This window comes from Aythya fuligula, chromosome 25 (assembly GCF_009819795.1).
Source record: "Aythya fuligula isolate bAytFul2 chromosome 25, bAytFul2.pri, whole genome shotgun sequence".
NCBI lineage: Eukaryota > Metazoa > Chordata > Aves > Anseriformes > Anatidae > Aythya > Aythya fuligula.
In genome coordinates, this window is record NC_045583.1 from 1,597,569 (window position 1) to 1,613,248 (window position 15,680).

Here is a 15,680-nt window from a genome sequence, read left to right on the forward strand (position 1 = left end):
TGTGTTTCCGCTGAGCACGCAGCGAGTCGCGGCCCCGCGCTGCAGCAGACCCGAGCGCAGCGGCAGCAGCACGAGAGGTGCAGAGCTCGGCTCCCCCTCGGCCGCCCCCGGCCGTGCCACATCCTGCCCTCCCCTTCCCCAGGACTGGCTTCTCACCTGCCCTAGTGCACAGGGTGAGTGCTCCGGGACAGCGAATACCTTTGTGAGGTTTATTTATGAAGCATGACTCGGTCACAGGCTGGCACTGAGGGACTCATTCAGCAGCAGCAGCAGCACAACTACTCACGGGTGGCGGGGAGGGGGGAGTTCATGTTTTCCTTGTATAGCTTGTAAGTGCTTTTTTCCTGCCTTAAGTTCTCTAATCGAGCCAAAGTTTTATTTATAGTACGGCCATTTATGCCTGGTGAGCCCAGAGCGGCCCCGGTGGCTTGGAAGGATCGGCTCTGGACACCCATGGGTGCAGCAAGCAGCGGGACCTGGTCCTGCAGCCACAGCAGGCCTGTCGCAGGTGGAAGCACTGACCCTCTGCTGCTTTTGGACAGATTTTGGAGCCGATTGTTTCATGACACGGGCACAGTGGCCCTGGTGCCGGGGTGGCCATGAGGCTGGACTGCCCAGGACCCCCGGGACCCCCACCACAAGGGGGTCTGCTCGGGGACCGAGGCCTTCATGACGTGCCGAGGTGCGGCTCGCAGCAGGAAGGGGCTGTCGACTCACCGCAGCGAGTGAAGGACAGACACAAACGGAGGTGCCTGGGAGGAAGGAAAGGCTGCCGGCGTGCATTTGACCAGGGGAGCTGCCAAAACCAACGCCTTTCCCGGGGGCTGCTCCTGCGTGGGCACAAAGCCCCCGGCGCCTCAGTGGCTCCCGGCACCTCGGCGGCCGGGCGGCGGGGCTGGATGCAGCCCGGAGCTGGGCAGCGGCCAGCGGCCGCGGGGGGCTCTGCAGGAAGGAAGCACTGTTTGTATCTCTTTATTTTTAATTCATTTGTATTTGGATCCAGCCCTTTCCATGATGTATGGCAGCAGTCGAGGCCTCTTTTGTTCTGCGATTAACTCGGAGAGGCTGCTTGGGAAAAAAACAGGATTCGTTTTTCCTTACTGCCTACTCGCAGCGAAATGCGCACAGATCTCTCAATAAAGTGGAAAATTTGGCTTTCCTGATCACTCATTGCCACAATTGCTGCCCTGATTTTTAGGGAAATAAATAGTTTTTAAACACTAGCCTGAGCACACAGGCTCTGAGTCTCAGAACATCAGGAGTTTGCCTCTAAGTTGGGCTGGCGCTGGAGAAATTGTGATGTGCTTATTCTACAGTGAAAGGGAACTTAAACTGAGTGTGCTGCTGGCTAAATAATAATGAAACATTTGTTACTGGGCTGACAATGAGATTCAGGGCCTGTTTTGTGCAGCTTTACAGCACCTCAGAGCCCAGTAAGGAGCCGCAAGGTAGTGGGACAGCTGCGTTATGCGAGATTTGGTGGTGCAACCATCACATTTCTCGCTGAAGAAGAAAGATGGGATGTGTGCGCCTGGAAGCACGGTGAGATAAAGCAGCAGTGTTTCCATCTCCTCAGCCCCTCGCAGTTTCCGCTGCGCTTCGAAGGCACGGGGCGGGGGTGGGAGGGAGCTGCTGAGCTCAGCTTTGTTCACTTTTGAGGCAGGAAATGCAAATGGTGCTCGCTGGGCTTTCTGCGCCACCGGAGGGAGGGGGCCGGCAGCGCAGCCGCCCCTGCGCCCCGGACCTGGGGGGCACTGCCACCCCAGCCCCTCCGTGAAGCTGCTTGCTGCGCCCCGGCCGGTGTTTGGTTTCCTTATCTCGTGGAAGTTTAATTTGCAGAGGAAATCCTGCGGCTGGCATCGGCGCAGCCTCGTGCCGCGCTCGCAGCCGTGCAGGCAGGAAGGGTCTCCAGGGCACCGCGTTACCGGCGCTCGCTGAGGCTCCACGCAGATAACACGGGCGAGGGTAAATCACAGCCTTTCAGGTTACTTGGCTACCCAAGGCAAACACTTTAATCGGCTCTCAAAATAGAACGGCTCTGACAAATGGGCTGTTTATTGCCACCCTGAGTGCTCTGCGGGAGCGGGGGGGCTGCAGGTGCCATCCGGTGCCTCCAGTGAGGCACCCACAGAGCCCAGCACCCGCACCCAGCCCCGTGGTGTGGTGGGGACGGAGGGGGTCAGTTGGATTTTGTGTTTTAAAGAGTGGAGAAACCACGGCTCACACAAGCAGCCACCCCAAGAGGTGCTTACCCTCATTGTCAAAGGGTTGCATCTTGCTTTTGGCTCTTGGGGCCGCTGGAAGACCGCTGGCCAGTGCCTTCTGTGTTTTCTCACCCTGTGTGAGGTGTGGACCAGAGCTGCCATGGCCAGGGCTGGGCTTGAGTGGCCTGTGCAGAGCCACAGCCAGCTCCCTGTTCCTCTGACCTCAAAGCAAATAGCATAGAAATAGGAAGAGATGAGTCTGAGGGAGCGGCACTCACGTTGCTCCAGGGTCACAAAGTTGCTGCTGGCACCACTCACCCGCTCGCAGTCCAAGGAAAACATCCCTCCCAGCCCGCCTGGCAGAGCGGGGCTCCTCCAGCGCAGCTCATCCCATCCCGGCCCCATCCATCCCCCTCTCCCTGCCTCGGGCTCACCAGTGCTGTCAGCTCCTGTCCCCATCACTGCAGCAGGGGACACGGGGACAGGAGCACAGGCTGTGCCACAGTGCTGGGGGCAGAACTGGCTGGGGTGTGGAGGAGAGGCAGCTCCCAGCCAGGGGCTCCAGACCCCAAACCCATTGCCCCTTATAACTGCTACTGCACAGTGGGGAAGCATCACAGCATCAGCAGGGCGATGGCGGGCGACAGGGAGGCTCGTGCTGCGGGGACTTAGAGGTCACAGCGCCAAGTCAGAGAGTAGACGTGGTGACACTGGAAGAACCACACGGAGGACATTTCTTAGCAATTGAAATAGCGATATTAGTCATTCTGTTTCTGCATCGAGCTTCAATGGAAAAAAACAGCATGCGAGCCAGGACACCTGCTAGTTGTGAAGGCTCCTGGTAAAGCAGCAGAAAGCGACCAAGCGCCAGCACAGCCGGCACCCCAGAGCTGCTGCTCGCTGACCTGGGTCCCAGTAGTGACACTGGTGTGCATGGAAGCTCCCAGTGGAGGTGACAGAGGGACACGTCCCCACTTCCCACCCTTATGGCAGCCGGGTGGGATCTGGAGCAGGGGCAGTGTGCAGGGCCGGTGATGGAGCCGGGGCCGGGAGCCCTGCCTGTGCCCGCTGGTGGCAGCGGCTGTCAGCGAGAAGCAGCCCGCCTGGAACACAGCCCTGCACCACAAACAGAGCACAGGCAGCAAAACAGCTGATGGGACAGGCTGATATCTCTGTGGTTTCTGTAACTTTAGAAATCCAGGTGGAGTTTTCTGGTTTTATGGGAGCGCTGAGAACTGGCCCCAGTTACCCCATGAACTTGGCAAATATTACAGCACCTTCAGACGTGGGCATGTCCAATGGGACAGCAGCTCCTGGGAGACTTCCTGGCTGTTTTGAATAAATCTGAGATTTATGGGAAGATAAATACCCTCATCCATGGCAGGCTTGTTCCTTGAGAAAACAGCCTCGGGACTGCGGTTTCGTTCCCGTCCTCCCCACGATGCAGGCACAGCGCCGGTGACTCGCCGCACGCTGGTGCTGCCTGTGGCTCGCTCTGACGTCCAACCACCCACTGCAGAGTGTGGTGGGAAGCAGGAGACCAGGGGGGCCAAAACCCCAGTGTTTGCCCTAGCTGCTCACACATGGGGTCCTTGCATTCCTGCCATCTGCAACCGAAGGCGAGGGCTGGCTCCAGCCGGCAGCTCTTCGGGGCTGTGGCTCTGAGGCAGAAAGAAAACATCCCTGTGGTCTGTGGGTGAGGCACGAGGGGAGGGAGCTGAATTTTAGCTCATGAGACCTTAACCTCCCCCCCCATCGGTCCTGCACTGGTACTGTCACTATGTCCACATGCAAGAGTTTGTCATAACCAAGTGGAAACCCTTGGAAAGCAAGAGGCATCAGTGATGGGTACAAAGAGGGAAACAAAGCACGGCGCAGGAGACCGAGCTGGCTGCATTTGCTTTGAAGGTTTGTGAGTTGAAGGGAAAGTTCTTGAAGCTTTTGCACGTGGATGCAGGGAGAGGAGCCCAAGTTGCTCATTATTGCCAAACCAAGCAGGCAAGCACCCGAAAAGCCGCTGACCCCTTTCTGTCCAAGGAAGCTGGAGCAGCCCCGTGCGCTGCAGGCACCGGCGGCACCGAGCGGCACCGGCAGCTTCTGCCGCCACGAGGCGCAGCCTGGCCTCCTTCTCCGTGCTCCCCATCTGCTGTGTTTCTCACATCATATGCAACTGTTTTATCTTTGCTCATTTCTATTGCTAAACACTGGCTGGGAGACGAGCTATTTTCAAATGCATCTGCTGTTATTTATACAAACACTTTCCTTTCAAAGGGCAAGCAGAGGGAAGTGCTGTGAGCCAAAGCACCCCCAAATGTTTCTGGGATGTAATTGGGCTTCTCTTCTGCTGGCGATGCAGACGCGCGTGCTGCTTGCTACTGACAGATCCGGCAGCTGAACTTTTGGTTATTTTGCCTCTTTCCATGCTGTTTAGGCAGGATGGGCAGCTCATCCCACAGCGCAGCGCAGCGGTGCCCAGGCACGGGGGTGACCCCTCGGCACGGTGCCCAGCTCTTGCCAGCCACCAGAGCTGCCCCGCAGGGGCTCTGTGGGAGGGGAAACCCCCAGGGATGGAGAACCTCGCGCCAGACGTCCAGTCCTTGCTCAGGCAAAATTTCCAGTCAACTGAGTCATAAGTGCGGGGGAAATTACTCAGTAATCTGGTGAGGAGGCAACAGCTGATTTCAGTGAGGAGCCGTGTTTTCGCTGCTGGCTTGGTGGTGGCTGCAATGTGCTGCTCCTGTCCAAAAGGACCCCGGAGTCTTCCCTGTGGGGTGAAACATTTATTTCCTTGCCAGTATAGGCTGTGAGGAGGCACAGGTGCTCCGTGCTGCCTCTTATTCAATGTTTGCCGTACTGTTAATGAAAAGTAATGGCCTTTCTGTAGGAAAACACCTACTCTTTCCTGAGCGAGGAGTATAAAGCTGGCATTATTAGCCTACGTTCAGGAAACAATCAGAAAATGGAGAATGCTATCATAAGACTAAGTGTTACTGTGATTGTAATAACAACAGAAGGGGCTGAGAAGCAGCCTCTCCTGCAGCAGCCATCCCACAACAAGCTCCTGCTGACACCGATGGCAGGAGCACTGGGACATTGCTGGGGCATGCCAGAGGGGCTCTGAGGCCCTGAGATGTCCTAGGACAGCACAGCAGCACTAATTGGGAACACACCACTCTTACCAGGCACAGGTGAGCTTGTTATTAGCTCACTGATGCCCTTATAAACCCTGCCCTGAGCCCTGGGTCTGCTCTGGCTGCTGGGGGTGCTGCTGGCCTGGGGGCTCTGGGACAGCTGGAAGGGGTGAGGGCAGCCCAAGGGCTGTCTGAAGGTGTTGGGGTTCCTGCACCTCTGACCCCTGAGTGCTGGCATCCCCTGGCACTGATCCTAGAAGGGACCAGCTCTCAGCTGGGAGGAATCAATGATTGGTAAGGAGGAAATAATCTCCTACATCTCTAGGGGGTTCCTGCAGCTTGCAGGCAGGTGGTTGGGTTGCTGCTTCTAGTGGCTTGCCTAAAGTTGCCCCCAGGCTATGCTGCAGTCATTATGCAATGCTGTTGGAGCAAAGAAGGTACTGAAAACCCATGAAGGAAGCATGGAAGAAAGTACTTGTTGAATTAGGCTTCCTACCATTTCAGGATATGCAATATTTAATCCCAGTGCACTGCGTGGGGGGTGCCAATGCACCTGCAAAGTCATAGGAGAGTCCCTGGCTTTGTCTAGTACTTAAAACCTCAAAACTTAACTTTTCTTTTTACTTTTTGTTATTCTTACTTTCCCCTCTCTGTGCTGCCTGATTCATTTTTCACTTTTACAAAATGGTGACAGAAAAATGGCAACTGCCCCTGCCCCGGGAGCAGGCAGCAACTGTTGTGCAGGATGAGCCCTGGTACCTGGGTGGCACGTGGAGGCCCCACCTCATTGTGTGGGGTGAGCGGGTGCTTGGAGCTCAAGGACTGTACAGGAAGAAGCAGGGGTGATAGCGGGGTAATAGCAGAAAACATGTGGTTGCAGCTGTATTCGAGCAGCGAGCACAGTTTCAGCTGCAGGAGCGATGCTTGCTCGCTTTGAACTCTGCTGTCTCAGCCTCTGTGCTCGAGGTGTTTCCTCTCCTGGCCTCTCCTGTGAGGTCACTGAGAGCTTCAGTCTCCTCACCTGGCTCCTTGCGATGCAAATCCTGCGGGTTGGATCAGGCCACTCTCAAATTGTGCATGGGATCGGTGAGGTCAGGCCTCTGGCTGACACACAAAGGTACGAGGAACACAAACCGTGGATTTTGGCATGGACAGCGGCCCAAAGTGCCACGCACTTGTCAGAGTTTGTGGTGTCTCCTACAAATGCACGTGTTACACTCTCACCTTTGTGTGACTGCATCCCGGAGCACGCTGTGAACCCTGCCTGGGGTAAGCATCCTTCCCTTTCACGGGGGAGGGAAATGTTTTTGTTGTTTTCCCTTTCAGTGGCCAGCACAAGGAAGAGGCAGGGCTGGCTTTCTGCTTGGCAGCTTGGCGAGGTCGCTTGGGTGTTTCCCCTTTGCTGATACCCATGTTTACAGCTGGGCTGGGGGGAGGAATGAAACTTTAATAACTGCAGAAGAGTTCCCTGATAAAGCAGTTGCAGGCATTATCTCTTCAAGTTTGTGAAAGTGCCTGCCATTAGAAAGCAAGGAAGGGGTACACAGGCTGAGGTCTTATATTCAGCTCCTGTTTTAGCTCTCTCCAAGCCACTTCCTTGCTAGCAGCCTTCTTGCCTAGTAAATGCTAGGCTTCTATGATTTTGGACAAGTAAATTCTTGCTTGTAGAAAGCAAATAGTAAAATCAGCCCATTATGTTGTCATTAGACAGAAAACTGAGAAATGTTGTGTATGGTAATAAGCAGCTCCCTGCTGTACCTGAGCAGCAGGAAGTGTGATCTGTGCTTCCTTCCCCAGCGAGTTTCACAGCCTCCTATGGTATTTATTTATAAAAACCCCAAACCAGAAACCTGCACTGGTCTCTGCCTTTCTCCCTACTCTGCAGAACTGCAAAGAGCAAACACGAGGCTGACACCAGGCTCTTCTGGTGTGCTTGCAAGCTGAGATGATGCTCAGGAAGCTGCATGAAAAGTCTGTGTCCTATCTCTCTGTTCAGAGAGATCAGCAAGAGCCCTGGAGGAGGAAGCACTGGGCTCCCTCGTCCTGTCGATGCAGGGAGCCTCATCCTTGCTGCAGTCCCTGTTGGGTTCAACTTTTGTTTTCAGGCAACCTCACTGATCCTGGTTGAGCCGGCAGAAGAGAAGGGCAGCAGCACCGGTTGTCCTGGGATGGAGCCCCTGGAAGAGCCAGGCTTTCCTTTTGGAAGCCCCCAGACCTCTCACGGAGCATCACGGTGGGACCAGCCCGGGGAGCAAGATGCATTTTGTGTGGGGCTGGCACAGGGGGCTCTTGTCCGGGGCCTTGCCAAGCATGATGGTGTCATTTATTGCCATCCTCCGTGTCCCAAACAAGGCTGTGGCACCTGGTGAGCGCTGTGGGATGGTGTGGGATGGAGCATGGCTTGGGGACCCCTCTGGCCACACCGCCAGCTAAGGGAGCCGCTGGCAGCGCGGTGTCGGTGGCTGCTGGCATGCACTGCTTGGAGCATAATTGGCTCATTAGGGCTAATGATATGCTGCAGTCTCTACTGTAAAGAAAATATTATGTTTGCACTTCAAAAGCTCGTGCTGAGCTCTTTGTAATGAGTATTTTTTTCTGAATCTTTCATGACTATTTTTTTAAATAAGTTTAGAGGGGACCAGTTCCTCTTTGTGCAGTTAGTAAATTCAAGTGTTCAGAACACAGTGATCAGAAAGTCAGGGTCTTTTAACAACAGGAGTGATGATAATGTACTACTAGTCTGTGCAGTGATAGATGCACTTTCGTTTAAATGCACTGCTGATGTGTTTTACTGAGCTGACTTCTCTCTAGTTCTGTGATTCTATCAGCTAGGAATCCAGGCTCATTATGTGATTGCAAGTCGTTTCTGGATTTCATTAAATCAGCAAATGGGCATTAGCTAGATATTTACATCAGCTCAACTTGTGATAATTTATCCAATTGGACAATTGTTCTTTTACAAAAAAAAAAATGTCCTGAGGGATCATGATTCATTTTCATCTGCCTGGATAAGTGTCGGCACAACCCCTGCAGCTCAGCTGCATGACCGAGGAATCGCAGCCCTGCTGCAGGTGCTGGTGATCGCCCTGCTGTCCATTCAGGCTTTCACCCCTGCCACGTGGGAAAGGGGGAGTGAAAATGCTGGTGCAGCTTAATATCAATGGATTTAGATTGGGGAATTAAAAATAATAATTTGTGACAACTCACCTTTTATTTAAATAGAATGGTCAAGTTTTTGAATAAAACTACAGTGTTAAGAACCGCTGAACACCTTGGGCTGTGTCCAGGACACAACAGGTTGTATCCTGCATGTGGTAGGACGTAGGTTTAATTCTCCTTCTGCTGTGACCTTGTGTTGTTGCTGAGGTGGTGTGCAGCAGGAATCTGCAGCTTTGGGATGTTGGCAGATTGCACCCCCTCCTAGCAGGTGCAGATGATGACTTCAGTCACCACGCAGCAACCTACGGAGAGGTCCCTGAAATAATAGGGTTTGCTATAAACTGGAAATGCTCTGAGGGAGAAACAAGGTGTGGAAGGTGCAGATGTGGGATTTAACACCATGTGTTGACAGCCTGAATTTGCTGACGAGCAAGCACCCATTGCACAAGAGATAAGGTGCGGGAGCGCAGAGGTGAACCCGGCCTGGCGATGGTTCTGCCTGTGGGACCGTACCTGTTCTGCTCACAGAAAGGGCAGGCTGTGGGGCTGGGAGAAACGAGCACCTGGATTTATTCGCTGTTGAAGTCAGTAGGAAAAGCCCCTCTGAATGCACCTGAGCTTGGACTGCTTTTTCCTAATCCTCTCATAACCAGTTTCATATTCATCCAGATTTAATTTCATGTACTTGCGGAGTCTGACTCAGCAAGAAATATTATCAGCTTTCATTCAAACCTGCAGAAAACTTGGGGGGGAAAAAAAAGTCAACCTTCCCAGAACAGACATTAAATAAGCCCTTCATTTTGCTGAATCAGGCCCTGAGTGTGCCTGGACCCTTATTGTTTTGAAACTTAAGCTGACCCACAACCTAAGAACTAGATAAAAGCACACGATTCATTGGATATAACAAAATTCCTCAGGCAGTAGTGCTGAGTGGGAAAAGCTGCAGATGTATTGATATTTAGGGTAAAGTTTATTAAAAATTTAGCTTTAAAGGAAATCTAAGTAAAATATGTTCCTCTGGTAAAGCCTTGCAGAATGCTCTTAACACCTCCAAGTATTACCAAGCCTCTAAAGGCTGTGAGCAGTGTCTCCTCCTACAGCATCTATCCCTGGGAATGATTTTTCTTTTTCCTGACTTTGCAGCTTTTAAAAAAAGCAGTTACTACGGATATTTTCTTCCTGCCTGTTTTCCAGATACAGCCTTGTATTTTTAACAACATGCAGCTAGTAACTTCCTAAGTTTACAGATTGCACGATGAAATACTTGAGTTCAGAGGAAGCTGCAAGTCGTACAGCCATCGGTGTCAAGCACCCTTAAAGGCGGGGATGATCCACCCACACCAGCGGCCCCACTGCAAGAGGAGGGACTGGGAGCGCTGCTGCTGAGGTTGGCAAGTCTGAGTCCTGCAGAGAAAGAGAATGTGGAAATCCCGCTGAGACTGCCCTGCCTCCAGCTATACAAATTGAGACAGCGATTCACCTGCTCGCTTCCAGCGCGGTGGTCCCTAGAGAAGGAGATACCTCTCTAGGACCTGAGCCATAAAGAAGAGGGATTTATAGATCAGTATCAGCAGACATGAGTAATACCTGGAAGCAAAATTCTCTGTGTTGTACTTCTATTGCAAGCACAGACTGCAAGCAGAGCTAAAGCACTTTCTTTTTTCTGCTTTGATTAGAGTGGAGGACGGGAGTGGGGACTCTGAGCTGCATTCATCTCCAGGCCACTGACTTGCTAGGGATTCTGGATAAGTCATTTAATCTCCGTCTTAGTTTCCTCATCTGTAAAGCCTGGGGAATAAAATTTTGCTTTTTGGCTGGAGCTCAGGCTGAAAGGAAGTGTAACTGCAAGAATACTGCTCCATGCTCAGGCTTCAATAGCTTTGCTTGCGCCCTGAAGTTGTGCAAGTGAAGGGAGCGGGGGGCTCAGGGAGGGCATCAGCACTGTGTCCCTGCTGCTGTGGCTCTCGTCCTTTGTGCCTCACCATGAGCGTCCCCAGGGACGGCTGCAGTCCTTGCTGTGTCCCCGCTTATGTAAGGAGGCGATGCTGTGCTTGCAGGCGTGCACCAGCTCTGCATTGTGGCTCTCACAGAGCTATACAGCCAAACCATGCCGTTACTGCTCTTCATGGGGCACTTAGACATCTCTACCAGCAGTAAGGTTTTTATTTCCAGTTTATTGAAATTAATTGTTGCCATTAGCTTTAAGTGTACATACACTATACATGTACAGCTGAATTACGGTTTGTGCTAGGAGCAGGAAAAGGCCCCAATTGGTCGCAGAACACAGGGCCCTGTGCAGTGAATGTGGTGAACTTCTGACCCTTCAGGCATAGCCGCTGCCACTCACAGTCCCGGTGACAGACAGATGACCTCGCAGCGTGCATTCTGCATTTCACATTCTCCTTGAAATACAACTCTATAACATATCCAGGTCAGGATTACAGCGCTTCATCCTTTACGGCTGCATTAATAAAACAACTACATTGCTCAAGCGCTGCTTCAGAAAGCATTTTTTTGGCTGAAAACCTGCCCGGATGACGGCAGCTCCGCTGGGGGAGCTCCCAGCCCCACACACCCCACAGGGGCAGCGCTCCCCACCCCACCCTGCGCTGCTGTCAGCACGCCTGCCCCCATAAAGCCTGCATTGAGAACCACTCTCGGCCTCATTATCCGCTCGCTCCCTGCCTGTTTTCACCATCGCTGTCCCCTCTGCCCACCCTGAGCCCCCTCCCCGCGCTGTGGCGGTGTCCGGGCGAGGCTCGGGGGGCTCCCCACAGCCCCAGGGGGTCGCGGTGGGACCGGAGCAGGGGGTGCGGAGGCAGCAGCGGGGTGCGAGGCCCAGGCCCGGTGCTGGGGGAGGCTCCTCGGGGCCGCCTCCCGCAACTTTTCCGGGGCCTCCCCGCTGCCGGCCCCGGCCCGTTCCCTCCCCGCTGGCTCCTCCCCAGGCCGCGGCCGGTGAAGGGCGGAGCGGAGGCGCCGCCGCCGCCGCGCACAGCAGCCGAGCCCGGAGCCGAGCGGCGGCGGTGAGCGGCGGGGGAAGGGGCCGGGAAGAAACCGGGAGGGTGTGGGGGGGGTCTCGGGGTGTCCCCCCCGTGCTCAGCGCTGCGGCCGGGGGGGGGTTAGCGGAGGCTGCGCGGCCCCTGCCCCGCTTGGGGCGGGTGCCCGGGGGCTGCCCGGCCATCATCCATCTTGGGCCGGCCCCGGCGGTGCCACGGGGCGAGGGAGGCAGCGAGGGGAGCTCCCGGAGGACAACGGGGCCGAGAGGGGGAGAAGGGGCCCGGGAGGGGGTAGGGGGGGGGCTCGGTCAGGGCCCGGTGGCTCCGCTCCTCGCCCTGGCCGAGGCTCCCCCACCCCCGCCCGGCCCAGGCCGCTCCCTCCCGGCGGCGGCCTCCGGGCCTTGGGTGCGGGGCTCCCTTGGGTGCGGGGCTCCCTTGGGTGCCGTGTCCCAACCGGAGGACTTCGGCCTGGCCCCGCGGAGCTGAGGGCGGCTCTCGGGACGTTGCTTCGCTGGCAGCCCAGGAAGGGCACGCCACGGGAGCTGCTTCTGCTTCTGCCTTCCTTTGAGACTTGACAAGGGCGACGGCGCTGCTGAAAGCACTCGTTTTGGTTTGGAAGCGCCCGGCCGCCTTCGGAGCGTCGTGTCGGCGCTTCTTGGCGTTGCTGGCGCTTCTGCGATGTAGTTGGAGCAGCAGGATTGTTCGAAATAGAAAGCTCGTTCCCTTATTGCGTGGAGGGAACCGGCTGCTTAACTGAGAGGCGCTGCCTGTGCTATGAAATGTTCCCCGGTTGGGTTTTGGTTGGTGTGTTTGTGCCTGAAACAATCTGTCAGGCGTCCTCACTGGTGCTAGCACGGCCCTCGGGGTCAGCCAGACATTTAATGCGGCTTCCTGAGGCTTTGGGACAGTTGTGGACGCAGCCAGGGAGAAACAGAAAGCAATGCGTTACCAGTCAGAGGCGTGTGCCTGCCTGAGGAGTTATCAGAAATGAGGCAATGCAGAGGGAAGTTTTAAATGCAACACCCATGCCTGTGTGGTATCTGCGACGTTATTATTTCACAGAAGCGGTGTGGGTCGCCATGCCCGAAGTATGAAATACTTTCTCATTTTTCTGACATCATTATCACGTTGCTATAGTGACTTCATTACGCTGGGAATGCCGTGCTCGCATCGTGTTGCTATGGGAAAGATCAGCGTTATAAATAAAAATATTTAAGGTTCTGTTCATTGTCCAAAAAAAAAAAGTCACCAGTTAGTTGACACGATTGCCCGAAGCCTGACCCCCTGAAGTTTTTAATGCAGGGCTGGAGATGGGGAATCGCCCGTCCTGGCCCAGCAGAGCGTCCCTTCAGTGTGGAGATGGGCCACGAGCACGCCCGTAGTTCGCCCAGGCAGAGTCATCAGGAAGCGCTGTGCTCCCTTGGACGGCTCTAAAAATAATCTGTTTTCATGCACAGGACTTGCACCCGATCACGCAGCAGGCAGAGAGGAGTAGTTGTGTTCTCTCAGGCCGAGATGTCGCAGGGAAGTGAGTTGTGCTTCTTACAAACAGATGTTGCCTACGGCCCCGCTCTCGCAGGGCAACGCGTCCAGCAGGGCGCAGTTGGCCGGGCCGGGGGCTGCACGTGGGGCACAAGACATTTTGGGAGGTGCTGGGAGGCCCAGGAGGGCTGGAGGAGCCGGGAGGTGCCGTCCGCAGCCTCAGCGAAGCGAGGAGCCGGGGCTGTCGTCACGCGTCTTGGCTCTGGGCTGGCGGTTTGTAGGGTAAGTAGCTTTGCTGAAGATTTTGAGGACCGCGTGCCAAACAGGGACTAAATTACTAGCGCAGTGTAATGCCAGTGACACGTTAATGCTTTTATTTAGAGACTAATGTTTATGCAATTTATCAACATAGTTTATATTTGAAACCATAAGCTGCAAGAATACAGACACAAACTATCTGTGATCCATTTCGCCTCTGCTCATCCAGTCTGAGGGCACTGTCTGTTCTTAAGAGAAATTGAAATGTAATTAAATGACAGCAGCGAAACATGTGGACCTACTCTAATGTCAAAGTTTTAATTTTATATTGAATCACAATCTCAAGGCATAAACAACTCTAAGCATTTGTTTGTACTACTACGTTGCAGTATTTTGTCTTGTGCCATGTGTGCGCACAGTGTACTTGGTGGCACATGAAAACTTTTCAGGATATTAATGCGGGAGACTTCCTATTTTGTTGCTTTTCGTTTCTGATGTGCCAGGGTAATGTTAAACATCAAGCACTTCTAGTAACTGGGTGTGTTTCGTTCTGCAGAAGCAGATTCGAGAGAGACCTGACTTCTAAAACCCAGCCAAATCCTGGGGTTGTGTTTGGATTTTTTTTTGCATTGCCTTTTTTTTTTTCCCAAGAGCAGTTAGTGGGTGTGGGGGTTAGAGTACAGCCTGAATTCACATTATGCTGAGCTCTGTAGTAGTTATTGATTTGCTTTTACTCAGATTAAAGGGCTTGTTGTTTATTCTGTAGCAGCAGAAGTTCACGTAACAATTCAGCTGCAGTTGTGCATGATCCTAATGTCCAGCAGTTATGCTCAGTTTGCTGATCTTTTTCGTACGTTAATTGAACGGTTTCTTATATTTAGTAGATGATAGGTTATTAAGCAGAACTGTAATGAAAACATCCTGTTAAAAGGGTGCTCATAAACCCCAGGGTCCATTTTTTAATTGTGCATTTGTGTTTTGTTTGCACTTTACAAAAGCTACTGATCCTGCAAAGGTGACTCCTAATGGCTGAGATAAGTAAGGATGTTAGGAAGTTGGAAAGGAAACTTCCTCTTGCTGAGCTCTCTTGTTTGATCCAGCCTGTCTTGCTGAGGTGCTGAAACCGATGTGAGGTGCTTGGTTTTATTTGTTAGCACTGAAGTGTGGTGGCAGCAAGGATTTGAGATCATTCCGGTTCCTGGACTGCTTTCTGGGTGCAAGTTAACGTCACAAAAAGTTCACCTCTCAACCAGTGTTTTCAGTGGGTTATATCCTGGCATCATGAGTGCAGAAGGAGTAAAGGAGGACCTGGCTTTTTGTTCATAAAGGCCCAGATTGGAACACGAGTACGGCTCTGAGCTCTCTGATGTTAGTAGAAAATACAGCATGCTCCAGTACGCTCTCCACTGCTGGTGTTGCAAATATAATCAGGTTCAGTCTATTTTGTTTCATAAAAATGGCGAAATAGATTTATTTCAGTCCTAGGTATACAAGAGATAAATTTCATTAGGTAGCCCAGTAGGGGAGAGACGGTTTTCATGGGTAAAGCATTTCCCAGAATGCTTGACTTTTTTTTTTTTTCTAAGGCTGTACAGTTAGAAGCAGTAGTTGGTGTTTTCACCCTTTGCAGTTGGGTATGAGATTAGAGCTCTGAGGCAAGTCACAGATTTAACTCCTTTGCTTTCCCATCATCAGTTTTTTTTTATCGTTGAGCTGCCAGGAGCACTTGGAAGCAGGAAGCAGTTAGGAGACCAACTGATCCATTTTAGTGTCCCCAACACTGACTAATACTAGTGACAAAAATCCATGTTGGAGCAATGTGAGCTGTCTATGGGTAGACTTTTATATAAATATATTGACGTAGAAATAACTTGTGATTAGCCTGCATATTTACTTAAAACTCACATGCTGTAAAAGTAGAATCGAGCCACATATGACATTATTTCTGTGCATCAGTGCTTAGCTTTCTTCACTACAAGCCCCCTACCCCCTAGGAAAGTTAGTGCAAGAGTGAAAGTGTACTTGAGTACTCTTTGACAGCCCAGGCCTGATGCAGTTCAGATTTGTGTGTGTGACAGCCCTGTGCTCTGACTTGACCTGAGGCTGTCGTGCCCTGCTCTCAGCCGTGTGGCTTGTGAGGTTTTGCTGTGTTTGTGTCCGGGTGCCCGGCAGGTCCCAGGTGGCAGCTTTGGGCCAGGTCACAGCAGTGAGACCAGCAAAGGGACTGACTGTTTGTCCTTAAACAGGCTTTCCAGAATGAATGGCTTCCTTGGATTTATAAAACAGACAAAAATTTTACAGTACGTGCTGTTTTTCCTTGCTACATGGCTGAGTTTTTTTAATAATATGCCTTTTAGGCTGCTCTTTAGTTAGAAAACGTGGCATTTGACTTAACATTTGTTAGTGTAAGGTTTTTAGAAGAAACCTGGTTATAGTGCATGAAACAGGAT

General features: G+C 52.8%; 1 protein-coding gene across 2 annotated transcripts in view; it reads left to right on the top strand.

Annotated features, from left to right (window-relative positions):
• Positions 1-11,443: 11,443 nt before the first annotated feature.
• The window catches only part of RAP1A (RAP1A, member of RAS oncogene family), a 35,562-nt gene continuing 31,325 nt past the window's right edge, over positions 11,444-15,680 (top strand). The window contains exon 1 of one of the 2 annotated variants that reach the window (XM_032203177.1): positions 11,444-11,517. The gene's annotated coding sequence lies outside the window, so the exon portion shown is untranslated. The remainder of the gene's footprint in view (positions 11,518-15,680) is intronic. The other variant, XM_032203178.1, reaches the window with a different exon arrangement.